We start from the raw sequence: 15,391 nt of genomic DNA on the forward strand, positions 1-15,391 counted from the left end.
GTTGCATATAGGCCTTTGAACCACAAGCCCAATAGTTGTCCATTAATGCAGCTGCCCCTATTTTCATGCCAGGCACACCAAAATGTATTTGCACTGTTCATTTTCCCCTACTTTGACTGTGCCCTTATTTCTGAAGCATACAGTGGCATTCTTCATGGGTATTATGGGTAGGGGCCTGCTTCATCCTCTACCAACATGAGTGATTTGTAATATTCAGTCCATTCCTTGAGACATTTATCATTTGCATTCTGCACAACCTCCAGGAGTACTGATTGTGCTTCTGCTTTACAACCCATCATCCATTGGACCCAGCCTTCTGAGCTGAATATGTCTTTGTATATTAGTAAGTAGGGTCTCTCCCAGCACCCAGGTATTTCCTTCACTGCTGAATTGATTCATTGTAACAACTTATGGTTTGTTATTGTAACATCTCCTCTATTCTTGCCTTCCAGGGTATGTTGTATCACTTAATTTTTTTACTCTAGTGTCATCCATCATGGATGTTTGTTTTATGTAGCTATCCTCATAAAGGAACGTTCTTTTTTTCATCCATCACAAGGTGGCCCGTCTTGCTTGAAATTGCCCTCTAAAAGTGCAAAGTGCTAATTGCGTTAAACAGCTGTGCTCTGCATGCTGGTATTTATGTGGTCACAAATATCCTGGAGGCACTCACGGCATAGGGTATGAGGGCACGCACATAACAACTTTCATCAGATGTTTCTCTCCCTACTCAGCTCCTGAGTCAATACGACATGTTGTTGGCTACATGGGCAGAATCGTCAATATACTTGCTCAGGTGCTTTGAGTTATCCAGCACACTTCTTTTTAACCTCCCCCCTGGAGTGCTATGCTTAGGGTATTTCCCACAGGCTGTTCCACTTGGCATTACTATATGTATTGTACTGGTGTTAACATCATGAAGGACAAAAAAAGATGGTATTATCGGATCATGGGTGCTATAGTGCTGTGCTGCAAACCAATAAAGAAAATACAGACACACAAAGGAGGAAACAACTGCTCCTACTATCCTGGCTATAGTATCTCTCTTTTGCATATTTGTACAGATATTAATCCTCGGAGGATCTAAAAGACGATATCTCATTTCATCTACAGAAGTAAAACCTTTTTAAGAGTGAGAGAAAATGTCTTTCTAAAACAATATACGTTTTTACATCAAATAATAATATGGCCAAACAGATGTTCCAGGCTCCCAAAAGGGGATAAGTGTTAATAAAAAAGGACAAGGCCAGAAGGAATAAGATGGCTATGGGGAATATTTGCTGTTTTTCCTTCACTTTGGAAATGTCACATTTTATTTTGGGTGCTCATTTTTTAGAGGATGTTGGAGCACCTGTCCTTATATATGTAGAAGTGATGTGTCTTTATTCTTCTAGTTTCTAATCGGCCCTCGTCATTGATCTTGTCTGGGATCGTCTCACATCTTCTTCACCTTCAGACTCAATGTTTGCAGACAGGGGGGTCTCACCTCTGTATATCTTGACATCGCCAAGGTGTGTCCATGCATGCTTGCCCTCCACCTTCACTGCAAATGGAGTGACAGCCTCCACTATGTATGGACACTGGAAATGAGGTATGTGCCACTTCTTTGTAAAGTTTCAGCACACAACCTTGTTTGTCTCTTGGGTACAACAATGGTTTTAACAAATTATCAGTGTTAATTGGTTCTTGGGTTTTATCTGTGGTCTTCGAACCCCCCTGCCACATCTGTACCTGTTGAGATATACATTTAAGAGATTATGTCATAGCTGTCAAATAATAGTGCATTTCCTCCCCTAACACAGGACCAGCACTCTCTGCATCAGTGTGAGCCCGAGTGGGAGGAGCAAAGGGTGAGTCCATTCGGCATACCATCACTAGCGCATGTGGTGTCACGTGATGCTCAGAGCCTGGGTGGTTGTCTAATATAAATAAGGCTAAAGGAGGGCAATGTAACCAACCTTTTTTCAGAGTCTCTTTTAGCTTGGCTGTTAGGAGGCTGTTGAGGTGCTCACAAATGCCATTTGCTTTTGGATGATGGGCAGATGAGAATGTATGCTTTATTCCCAAAAGGATAGTGGTGTGCTCGAACACCTCATTTACAAAGTGTGGTCCGTTGTCAGACCGGAGCACTTTGCACACTCCTCATTTTGGAAATATCTTGCGCACGGGGAAATTTGCAGAACATGTGGCATCTGGATGTGTGTAAGGACAAGCTTCGATCCATCAGGAAAAGGGACATACGACCACTAGCCATTATACAATTTGAACATATCAACATAGTTGATATGCAAATGCTGAAATGGTACAGTAGGGCGGGGTATTGCTCCTCTCACTGTTCACAGAGTATGCCCAGCATTACATTTCTGACATATCAAACAATTTATGAAAAAGTTAGGAATGCGCTCAGCCAGATTAGGAAAAAAACAGTCCTCCAATATCAATACTGCAAGACACTCTCTTGATGTGTGTGCTAAGTAATGCAACTGTTCTAAAGTTACTGTAAACAGCCCTAGGGGAATAATAGGTTTTCCGGTGCTGTCCTGCTGCCACATCGTATCTCTGGAAGACAATGAGCTCCATTTTCCTTTCCATAACTCCTGCTCTTCTGGTTATATTATGGTATGTTAAACACATTTCTAAAGCACAACTTTATCCAGCTAGGGCATCATGGCACTGAGGGAAAGAGACTGAGCAGGAAATAGAGAACCAGAACAGGAGCTAGGCAGAAAACAGGAAAGTCTTAAGGGAACACCGAAAAGGCAGATGATGTCAGGCTAGCATTGAAATAGCAGGATGGAGTTCCACAGTTTTGTGGTGGCAACTGAGAAAAAGCAACCTCCTACCTTAGAATATTTAACATGCGGAACAGAGATGCGCAAGGCAGTAGCTGAGCGCAAAGAGCGCAGGGGAACACATTGAAGGAATTTTGCTTGAAAGAATTCAGGCTCTGCTTTATAAAAAGCTTGATACACAGGGATTTGAACTTCGTCCTCATAGACACTGGAAGCCATGAAGGGTGTTCAGAATACAAGAGGTCGAAAAGTAACAGGAGGAGCCAACCGCCAGCCTAGCTGCAGAATTTTTGAGAATTTTCAGGCAATGTGAGAGGTAGGACAGCTGCGCAAGATAGAGGGAATTACAATAATCCAATGTCCATGATGTCAGGGAGGATACAAGCAGTGGACAAAGCCGGGAGGAAGGTCAGGAAGGACTTTGTGCAGGATCTGCAGTTTAAAGTGGATGGACTGGCACACCATGCTCAACTGGGACTGCAAAGACAACAAAGCAGAGAGCTTCACCCCAAAGTTCTTAACCACTGGAGAATGCAGTGGGAAATGGGCAAGTTCATCAGGCCAAAAGGCGAGGACCAGGGCAAAGTCTCAGGTAAGGAACCAACTATTAACACCTACGTTTTGTTGCCATTAAGGTGCAGCCAGTTGTTGCCCATCTAAGAATGGATGGCCGACAAACAAAAATGACAATGCTCAGCAGTAGTCAGAAGAGAAGGTGCACCAGGATTTGCATGTCCTCTGCATATAAATAGCACCGAAAAACAAAAGAGTATATCAGTTTCACCAGAGGCTGAATGTATAAATTAAACAGAAGAGGAGAAAGAGCAGAACCCTGAAGTACACCACATGTGAGGGACCTAGCAGATGAGGAGAATAGGGAAAGAAACAGAGATTGAGAGCGACCAGAGAGGAATGACAAAAACCAGTCCAGGGCTAAGACGGAGATACCTGCTGATGACAACCTCTCCATAAGGATGCCGTGGTCAAAGGTGTCAAATGAGGAGGAGCGGTCAAGCAGGATAATGGCTCCAACACCACCCTGATCCATGATCAGAGCCACGTCATCAACTGCAGACACCAGGACAGATTCAGTTCCCCAGGTAGGCCTGAACCCAGACTGGGAAGAGTCAAAGTACCCAGAGTCCTCGGGAAATGAACAAAGAAGAGGAGTGACCAAAGCTTCCAAGAGTTTCATGGGTAAGGAGAGATTGGAAATAGGATTGAAATTCAGAGCAATGAAGATTAGGAATGATCATGGCATGCGTAAATTTATCAAGAATATGTCTGTTAACAAGAGACAGATTCACAGCAGCAGATACCAACGGTACAAGAAAAGGGACAGTGGCTTTCAGAACACGGAGCAGATCCGGGTCGGCAGGGGAGATTGACTTCAGACCCAGAGTGGCTGAGATAATTTCATCATCCAGGAAGACTGGAAAGATGGACCAGGAGTGGAAGGACTGACACAGAACCAAAGGGTGTACAGTCCCCGCAGCTGAGGACAAGAGACAGTGACCTTCTGTCAGATGGTCACAATTTTTGCATAGAAAAAGCCGAGAGTGAGTCACACAGACTTTGAGATGAGTCACCTGGTTACCAGAAGACAGGGATGAGCGAGAGACTGAACAAGCTTTTCCTTGGAAGAGTTGACTGTGGCTTCCACATGAGAAGTGAGAACATTTAGCCTTCATAACAGCATGTTGGTATAAAGCTGTGGCCTTGCGTAAAGCAATGCATGCTATGGGACAATAGGAAATGCACCACTTTCTGTTGGCTTTCCTACGGGCAAGACGAAGGCTAGAAAGCTCAGCTGAGAATCAGGGCTCAGATGGACTGCTGCAGGGCCTAGCTGCTTTAAGGGGATCCAAATGATTGGCAATTTAGACCAGTGCCATCGAAATGGCCACCAGATGGAAGAGTCAGAGATGCAAGAGGAAATGGTGTGCCTTTCCCTGTAATTCGGTAATTTTCGGTCCGAGTAGCGTATTAAAACTATCCTTCAACATCATGATGCATGCACTTGTATGTTTGTTTGGTGCAGTCGCAATGTCAGATACTTCTGGAAAATATGATGCTCTTTTTGCATCTGGAATAATCTGCACCTTTGGTGTGCGCTGTGCACTTCACCACGGCGATAACCGATGGGTGCGTGCGTGCCTCTATGAGCCTGTCGGATAATGGCACATGCTACACTGGTGTGCTGCCAAGCAGAGCAGCACAGTTGAGGATGAAGAAGTCATGTTGGACTATTACAGTTTAGTCAAGTTACACGACCTCAGTTTGGTTACGTGTTGGAGGACAATTACAAGCATTAAAGAAGAGGGAGAGGACAGGGAGGACCATGGCCACGTGCTCAGGGCACAGAGAACTACAAATGTACTGAACCCAAGCGAAATGTAGTTTTGAAAAAAGCAAAAAGAAATGTTTGGGAAGTTTCACATTCATTTTTTGTTGAAACTGCTGGATACAGGAATAAAATGGAAGATGAAGCATAATGCTCGCCTCTGTCTTGACATAGAATGGGCGTCATGTTCTACACCACATTTAAATCAAAACAGAGGCAAACACAGTAGCTGCCGGCTAACACTTGTCTAAATTGCCGCCACTCCAGTACCTTTGAGTCTGACATCTGAGCAAATGAAATATAATCATCCACAGTACAATACACTCCACCGTGGGACCTGTCAGGGCAGAGTACCATAATGAGTAGAGTGGGTGATAATGCTCAAGTGGAAGAAACGTGACGCTAATGCTGCAGGAAACATATCTCGTCTCCATGAAGAGTGTGAAGGAACACAATAAACCCCTTTGGCAAAGAGGTTTCGCCAGAACAATGGCAACTGCACTCTGTCTGTCATTGATTTCCTATAAACCTAATTCGTACCCTTCGAATAACAAAGGCCGTTCTGTTTTCTTCGCCATGTCCTGTTTTGCTCTAAACGACATATCCGTGATAGGACCTATTCAGTTCAAGTAATGCGTTGGCTCTAAGAGGGGTGCAATGGCGCAGCATTTTTAAAAGGTGCTTGATGGAATGCAGGGGTGCCAGGCACAAGGAAATAGGAGGCCAGAGAATGAAAGAAGAAGGAATATCGTATTGGGCTACCAGAAAGTAATCATTGCCCTCAAAACAGAGAGACATGCCGTAAACCCCTCCCTTAAAGGAAGCAGCAAGCGAGAGCTGTGCCATCTTCCTTCTCTGCGGATCTGCACCATGGTATAAAAAGCACAGCCCTAAACCAGGCAACACCGAGGTATCTGAAATGGGCTTGTCTACTGCAGGCCAAATGGTACAAGGAAAGCATTTGTCTCTTAGCCATCCACAGCTTAAAACCCTGCTGACCCCAACCTACGCCTGGCAGGAGCAGTCAGGATCCCTACCCAAGGAACAAACTTACTATATGTAATGTCTAAAGAAAGCCGTATTTTTTCTGGGGGATATTGCATCCACGGAAAACACCAGGATATGACCCTTCCCAGTCCCTGCGTTGCTCTTCTACTGTTACCCCACTTGGTACTCCCTCTCCAAAATCATGACTTCATTGCAATTAAAATAACGTTTTATTAACTTTCGTTATCCCAGGTTTAACTCATTGCCTAAATGAAGGGCACGCTCGTAGATGTTGCTGCCTCAAAAGCATCGATTGCTCCTATGCAATCTATAGTCCCACAATTTCACCCTCAGTGGAAAGCGTGGCAAGAGCTAAAAGCCCTCTTTAGTTGGCGAACAAAGCCCTTCCAAATGCTCCACTGGAAAAATGGAACATGGATATGAAATGAAGGGAAATAATTAGGCAGTGGTGAAAAAGGAGGCAGTACCCACAAGCTATATCAGGTAAGGATAGGTTAAAAAGAGTGCCAACTTCATTGCGATATAGAGTAAGACCAGAGAAATAGGGAAGCCATAAAGTAAAGCAGCCATGTTGCCATATCATCTGAGGAGGTAGGCACATTATGACAATACCTGCCAAATCGTGTGAAAGCATGTGCATTTAATAGGAAAACCTGGTATATTGTGAGAATGTTCTAGTAGGTCATTTGGTCGAATCTAAATGGTCGACAGGACAAATGGTCGACACCAAAAGGTCGACAGGTCAAATGGTCAAATTTTTTTTTTTTGTTTTTTCACATTTTTTGGGGGGGGGGGTTTCCCCAACCACCTTTTTTTTTGCTAAAAACCCTTTTTTTTCCCTAAACGAAAACCTACGAAATATATATATGAATTAAAAAAAAATTCGACCATTTGACCTGTCGACCAAATTGTGTCAACCATTTGTCTGTCGACAATTTGTCTGTCGACCATTTGACTAGACACCGGTGAGAATGCCTGAGTATAGGATGCATTATCTAGAAAATGTCATGAGTAGTGAGGTCTGTAACAGCAATAGCTGCCCAATGATGTGAGTACCTGTGCATCTAATGATAACTTTGGCAAATAGTTGCATGCTGGATGGATATCTCATGTGCAACGTGCTTGCTTTTGGAACGGGGCAATGCCAAGCAACAGGTTTTACACCCTTGTTGAGCTGACTAGGTCCTTCATCATTCCGAGGGCATTGAATCAAATCAAGGGTAATCAGTAGGTAATAATAACACTGATTAATACAGAGCTTAGAAGTGGTCCGAAGCTCTACAAAAAGTACAAAGGTATAATTATGGTGCATGCACGAAGCCAACATTATGAAATGCCTAGTAAGCTCTCCTAGTTGCTGTCATCTGATGCCAAATGCTGGCGATTTGTGTGATGAACCTTCTTATATGATGACAATACCTGTGATAGGTGGTATGTTAACATATCCTAGCAAAAGCTGTCAAATGATGGTAACTTGAGCATGCGATTGTAATACTAGGCAGATTGTGAAGGTACATGGCTATGTGATTTCAACATCGGCAGTAGCAACAACGAAAACATTTTCACTACATACCAGTCAAAGCTGGTGGCTTTATTAATGCTTGTTTTCTACCTTTGCACATACAATTCTTTTTACAGTAAATAAATCACACACACACGCGCGCGCACACACACATACACGCGCATGAAATTGCCCCTGGAAACATAGAACACAAAACAAAGGAAGGAATCCCCTTAAGCACTTCCCCTTGGCCAACAAAACTTCAATTTCTCCAACTCCAGGCCCCTTTGCTAAAACTTAAAGAGCATCAACACACTTAATTATTAACAAAATAACTTTTGTAGTCTTATGCACACTTGTTTTGCCTCCCAGTAAACAGAATAGTTTGGCAAGGTGATTCCATATCACCTGAACACGTGTTCTGCAAGCCTGGGCTTTCAACATCAATGCATTCTGGGAGTTGTAGTCTGCTTTTGTTTCATCTGGATTAAGATACCAAAAAAACAATGATTTTCAATAGAAATCCCAGCGGTAATTGGATGACACAGAGTCACTCATTTGATTGCACTACAACATCCCACAAACAAGACAACAAGACTAGTCTCCTGCTGCAATGCCATAAATGAATGCCGATTCCTCCCTTCCTCATATGTGTTGCTTTACATTGGCCATTTACATCAATATTCCACCCCTACCCAAGCAGTATCTGGCCTTTTTGTGTAAGCCAGCAAAAAAGCCCCTTAGGTATATCATAAACCTCCAACCCTCCATTGGCTTGCCAGTGCTAAGCAGCAATTATCACAGTGACCAAGGATCTGGGGCAGTTTAAGGATGTTTAGTTTCATTGAAGAATATTCAGAAATCACACAACCACTGACCAAACTACTGAAGCAGTTAGTGTCCTGGAAATGGGGAAAGGAACATTGTGCGGCTGTAGCCAAATTGAAAAATTGTCTGATAAAAACCCCATATTTTGCTTATCCAAAAAAAAAAACAGGTTTATTTATAGAGATAGGGTTCACAGATGAGTGCATGTCAGCAGTCTTGTATCAAAAACATGATTCAAATAACAAAACTATTGTATATGCCAACAAAGCATTGTCACGTTTAGAAACAACATTTAGTGATTGTGAAATGACACTTTTGACTAAAGTTCAGGGAAATCATTTGGGGGTCACCAGGGGTCACACCTGCGACCTCTGATGTCTCCCTTGCTACCCCTGTGGGCACCCTTGCTACCCCTAAAAAAAAAGAAATGTTTTATTTTTGTTTTTAAATTGAACCTCTGGGGCTGTGGCCAACGCCATGTGGCTCTTTGTTTCTGGAGTGGCTGTCTTTCTTGTTCAGGCCTCTTAAAATAACAGGGGGTTGCACAAGTGTAGCACTTTGAGCAGTGACCCTAAATAAAAAAGAATAGGAATAACAAATAATTTGTCTTTCTGGAATTCTATACAATAATTGCTAGTCTCATTAAAAGTTTATTTCAGGCAAACTTCAGGGTATGAGTGACTGATTTAGTCTGTTCTTAAACACCTCAAATTCACAATGCAGACAAAACTTCCAAAAAGCATTTAGAGTAGAATAAGCATCCATTTTGGACTATGGGCCTCATTACACGGTAGGCGGTAAGGGTTTACCGGTACCGGTAAGGGCACCGGTACTGGTAAACCCTTACTGCCTTACTACGAATTCCATTTGCGGGACCCGACCTTAACGGCTGGTTTTACCAGCCGTTAAAGTAGGGTGCCGCAAAGGGACCTTGGAGCTAATTACGCTACCGCAATTAGCTCCTTACCCATTCCCATTACGCCCTATGGGGGCAAAAATGGGAATGGGGAAGTGCCTTGGTGAATGGGGAATTACCGCCCCCGCTCACCTTGGAGTAGGGCGGTAATTCCCCCATCGACCAAGGCGGACACGGTAAAATACCGGCAGCACCCATGGCGCTAATAGCGCCATGGTTACTGCCTACCGTGTAATGAGGCCCTATGTATTTTGCTTTTCACAAGTTACAGATATAGCATGTTTTTTTCCTGCTGTTGTCTCTGTTACGATGATCACAAGATATTCCATCTCAGCATTCTTGGTCACTTTACAAAATCCTTGAGCCTAAAAGCTTGTGTACAGTGTAGAAATGTTTGACCACAGCAAATAAAGTAGCCCTTGATTTTATTGTGCCACAATTAATGCTTAGTTGTAATGTGTCTCCTATCTCTATGGCATGCTGTTCAGGGTGTTTGTTTGCATGTATGAGGTAACGAGTTCCCAGAGTATGGGATGCCATGTGAGTGCACTGCTTTCCCTGAGCTACTCTAAATTCTTCAATACACAGTTATGAACCCTCCCAATGGTATGTATTTTGCCAACCTCTAAAGCCTGAAAAGTAGATCCACGCAGGATTGACATGTGGCCAACTTTGCATCGGACCTGCAGATGAACTGGCCTGCTGTTAAAATTCAGTTACCAGTTTAATGGTATCCACTACACAGTGTAATTTGCTTTCTGGAATTTTACAAGGCAAAATCCACAGCTGTGGAGAACAAATTAAGAGAAATAGTTTTGGTTACTGATTCTGATTATGACTGTTGTGAAGAATACTTACTGGGGTGGAATGGTCACATGTAACAAAAAGCTACTGAAATATGCAAAACGGATTCAGGACACTGATGACCTTGTTTCAAAGAATGACATAATCATTCACTGGAGAAAGATACAAGGTCATCTGAAGACTCCAGGTGAAGACAAAGAGGGGAATGGAAAAGTAGATCAGTTGGCCAAAATTGGGCAGTGATGGGGGAGTTATTTCCCATTGAGCACCTTCTCAGTGAAATCCAAGTGAATGTGGTAACAAGTTCCAAATCTCAGGGAGCAGGTGACCAGCCCCTAGTGCAATGGAGCTTTGATACTACTGACCAGGACTAGATCAAGGCACAAAAAGAAGACCCCATCTTAGGTCTGTTCTACAATCATTTGTCAGATGCAGAGCAACATCCTTTAATAGAGGGGAACTGCAAAGGAGATAAGAATTGAGGGTGTTAAAGAATAAAAACAGATGTCAATTGCAAGATGGACTATTGGTTCTAAAATATGTGCCAGACCAAATCCAATGGGTGGTCCCCTTGTCATTTCAGGGGTTAATGCTACATCATGCCCATGATGCAATAACAGCAGGACACCAAGGTTCACAGAAAACATTGGCAATATTAAAAGAATATGCTTATTGGCCACATATGTCCAAAGCTGTAGAGTTGTATACCCGGGGGTGTTTGGTGTGTGTGCAGTTTCAGCCTGACTCCCCAACACTTAGAGCACCATTAATGAAAAGGGGTCTAACACTACCCTGATCAGATTTGCAGATAGATTTCATTGTCCCAGTCCAAAGATCAGCATGGAAAATCAAGTACATGTTAACATTTACTTCTTTAATGTCTAAATGTCTAAATGGTTGCAGTGCATACCAGCACCTGACTGCAGTGCACAAACAGCAGCTACTTTGCTAGTGAATCACATATTTTCTAGGTTTGGTTTGCTTCAGAGAATAGAATCAGACCATGCAAGTCATTTTACTAGTGCAGTAATGACTAAAATGTGGAAGATGCTTGGAGTAAAAAGGAAGCTATACATTTCTTATCGTCCATCTTCTTCTGGTGGTATGGAACATTGCAATAGATCAATAATTGACATTCTGAAAAAAAGTTGCGGCTGAAACAGGGTCCATTTGGGATTTGCTAATCTCTTTGGTACTAATGGCCATTAGGTCAACACTGTCAAAGTCACAAGCCTCAGCCCACATGACATATGACAGATAGGAAAATGGTTTTGCCATTGGTTGTACAGGACCAATGAAGAAATCCAAGTAAATGCATTCACAAACATGAGAAAGAGTTCAGAAAGCATTTGCAGCAAACATTTGAATTTGCACAGCGAAATCTGCAAAAGGGCAGCTGAGCGTGCCAAATCACACTAGGACAAGAAATCATCTGTTAGGGAGTATGCAGTAGGTGATCAGGTATACAAGTTCAATTTTATGAAAGGGAAAAGTAAAAATGCTAAATTGATGGGGTCCTGGCGTGGTGCATTCAAAATTGTGGACAAGGTTTTACCCGTTGTCTATAGGATAATAGTGATGGAAGGAGATCTGGCTGTGGAACAATTTGACCATGTGAACCAGATCAAACCGTTCCACCCGAAACATGAAATCAGGAGCCTGGAACAGACTGGAGAAACCACTAGGGAATGAGAAGTGCAAAGGTTCCATAGAAATCAAGGTGAGTAAGTCAGTGAATGTCAGTGAGATAAGTAACCCACACAAAGACGAGAAGGGGTCTTCAGAGCAGGTGAGTAGGGCATGGTGTGCTTGAAAGCATGGATGAAAGGTGTATATATTAAAAAAAATAAAACATGTACAGGTTTATAAATATTATGTTTATATGTTATATAATTCACATATTCGTTTCCAGGTATTTTAAAAGGGGAGTTGTAAATAAAAAAAATACTTTGCTTGATATTTCATCTGCCTGACTCTCTTCTCTGATTTTGATTGCTAACTTGTTTTCCTCACCAGCGTCCCTGGAGCCGGGTGTTGATGGAGGAGGCTCCTGGATGAACAGGAGTCCCCGGGACCAGAAGGAAGGAAAAAGTGGAAAGGAACTGACAAGCCTTAAGGAGGGACGAGATGTAGGAGGTACCAAACTACACCCATACTGTGATGAAATGTGTGGCATGGACACAGGCCTTTCCAGCAAACAGACACACTTTGTAAAACTGCCAGTGGCCAGCATTAGGCCTTTTGATGGATATGCCACCTCCAGGTCTGAAGAAGTGTTCATATACCATTCATTTTATTTCTCAACAATTCTTTCATAATATCCTCATTTCTGTATCCTTCGTCTCATGTTCTATCCTTAACCTATGAACACTGGTTGAAATGTATTCCTAGGAAAGTAAATATGAAAATTAAAGGATGAACAGCAGTGTGCTTTGAGGCTGTTCGATTCAGAGCACAATGAGGCAGCAGAATGTGTTTTGCAGAAAAAGCTCCTTTGTTCAAACAGGAAAGCTAGAAAGGATGTCAGGATGCCATGTGGCACATTTCATCCAGGCTGGAAAAAAACACTGTACAAAGATCAATGTGGAGAACCAGAAAGGGTTTGGAAAGTCACTGAGGGTGTTGGCTAAAAGGGGAGATGATGATTGACTGGAGTCATCAGTTGACATCACAACAGAATGCATCAAAATGGGTGTTGAAACAATATGGATGTTTATGAAAATATAGACAGAGGGGAGGTGAAGCAAAGGGAGCTGGGGAAGAGGAGAGAAACAGGGGTGGCAAGAGAAGGGCCAAGGACAGACAGAAGAGAGAGGAAAAGCAAAAAAAGAAAAGAAAATGGATTGGTTGCTAGCTGGTGAGCTGGGAGCTGAGCCAGGCTGCAGAGAGGAGGGAGACGGGTGCCTGGAGACCTCGCTGTACTCCTGCAGGCAGATGAGTGTGGGTGAGAGAGGGAGTGAATCCATCTGAGATTAAGGGTATCCAGCTTTGCAGGCACAATCAGCATTGTGTCACTGGTGAGTATAAATTTGAAAAATAAAAAAAAACTATTTATTTGGGCAACCCCTGGTTCAATCTGTTTATGTTACAAATGGGCAAGAACCATTTATTCTCCAGTCGCACGTGCACAAATAATAACTTGTTGAAATGGGGGATGTTCTGTAGGAGTGCAAAAAGTTTGTCAGTTTTACTACCAGGGTTACAGATTAAGAATACACGTCTTCGGCAACGTTTGCTAATGGGCAAATAGTTTTGTTTGAAGAAAAGAGAGATCTATTTCATGGGTAGGGTTTATCAAGGGAGTTTAAACGTGCGCTTATACAAGCGCAAATATACATGTTCTAATGAATTACAAAAGCTGTGCGTTCGCAAGCTACATAGTCTGGTTCTCTCCTGTTGATAACATGCATGGTTGGATCTGATGATTTATTGAAAAATTAGCTGAGGCAAAAGGGGCCGATAGCAAGTTGGAATATTTCTAAATTGCACTTGCCTCACTGAACTGTATGTGAAGGTGTATTCCAATTTTACCTCAGTCCACTAAAAGTATATGAGGGAGGGATGGTAAATGGAAAATGAGGCTGTGCTGATCCAGAGTGCAGAGTTGTCTTCATTCCTAATGCGAAGTGGTTGGTAAAATGTGAGATGGCATCTTATGTTTTTCTTCCTATTACAAAAGGCATAGTCAGGTTGATACTTTGCTAATGTTTTTCTCATGCCCTGTGCATGTAAATGTCTCATTGTATTGCTGGAGTTTTCAAGTGTGATTATAAAGGTGCAGAATTTTGAAAGCCTGTGTGGTAGTCTGTTTTTTAGTGTGGATTAGTCAATCTTTAATATGAAATGTCTGGTGCATCTGGTACTGTCAATGGGAAAATCTAGTGTGCTTAGCTCAGCTCTAAGTCTTGCAAGTCACTAGCCAAGGATCCCGGAATAAAAGCATAGCAGGAAATAGGTGACCAATAAACTAATTCCTTACATCTTAGTAACAGGCTTTTACAAGTGTTTGCAGAGAAACTCATATTCCTGAACATGGTGAATGTGGCCTAGATATATATTTCCCTACAGACGGGTATGCCCAGACATGGGCTCTGTGCCTGCTGGGCCTAGAGACCCAAGCTACTTCTCAGTGACGAGGCCCAACGAGGCTGAAACATATTTAGGGATGCTTGTGGTCTCATGAAGAAGGGATGTGACCTAGCAGTTCGGGATGGGACCAATCCTGATTTGCATATGGTCTTTCCCCTTTTGTAATGGCTTGGCAGGCAAATACTGATGGTCTGAAGGGATTTGACTGAGCAGTTAGGGCTGGCCTACCCCTTTTCGGTGTGACTGAGCCAGATTTGCATATGGTCTTTCCCTTTTTGTAATGGCTTGGCAGGCGAATAAAGATGGTCTGGGCGATTGCCCAGAGCAATGCCAGAGGTTATGATTAATTCTAACCCTTCCAGCCATCACCTCTTTTGTTTTGCTGTATGTCTGGTGGTGACATCATTTTTTGATACACACATTATTTACCTTTGTATAATACATGTCTGCCCACAATCTAAGATTCATTTCTCCCCATGCATGCTAACATCAAGCTTAGCCTCTGGTCCCATCGACATAACATAAGCAGCAGATTAGTCACCTTGACTATGAGCATGATTTACACAGCTGTTTTGATGTGATTAAAATTCACTTTTGTAAATCAGACCCTATATGTCAGTACATCAGGCCGTCCTAGGAACATTGGTGAAATTCAATTGCTTCTTCCTAGCCTTTACATGTCATGTCAAGTCTGAAATGCCTGTACTAAAGCATCACATTGTGCTGGAAAGCACTGGAATTGGTGACCAAAGTTGTTGCCCCAGAAAGGGCATTACCGGCCCTGTTATTTATGGGGTGGCCCACCTTGGAACAGCAACTGGAAAACAGGTAAGAACTGACGGTGAAATGTACAGTGCATGCATCTAGGAAGTATTTTAGGTTTCTTGGGTTTGCATCATTTTTCAATGATTCGAATCCTGTCATAGGAATGTGCAGTGCAATTGCCTCAGGAGCCATTGGCCGTACACAAGTATGCATTTCTTTTTCTTAAAATGTGCACTACAATGGTAAAGGTGGTAACCACGATCCTGAGTACCTTGAATAGCTCAATGTCCAAACCTACAAGCAGGAAATTTGGTATCTGAATGTTGCCCATATCCTTCCATCAA

Source organism: Ambystoma mexicanum, chromosome 4q (assembly GCF_040938575.1).
Source record: "Ambystoma mexicanum isolate Mex_15411 chromosome 4q, UKY_AmexF1_1, whole genome shotgun sequence".
NCBI classification, from domain to species: Eukaryota; Metazoa; Chordata; class Amphibia; order Caudata; family Ambystomatidae; genus Ambystoma; species Ambystoma mexicanum.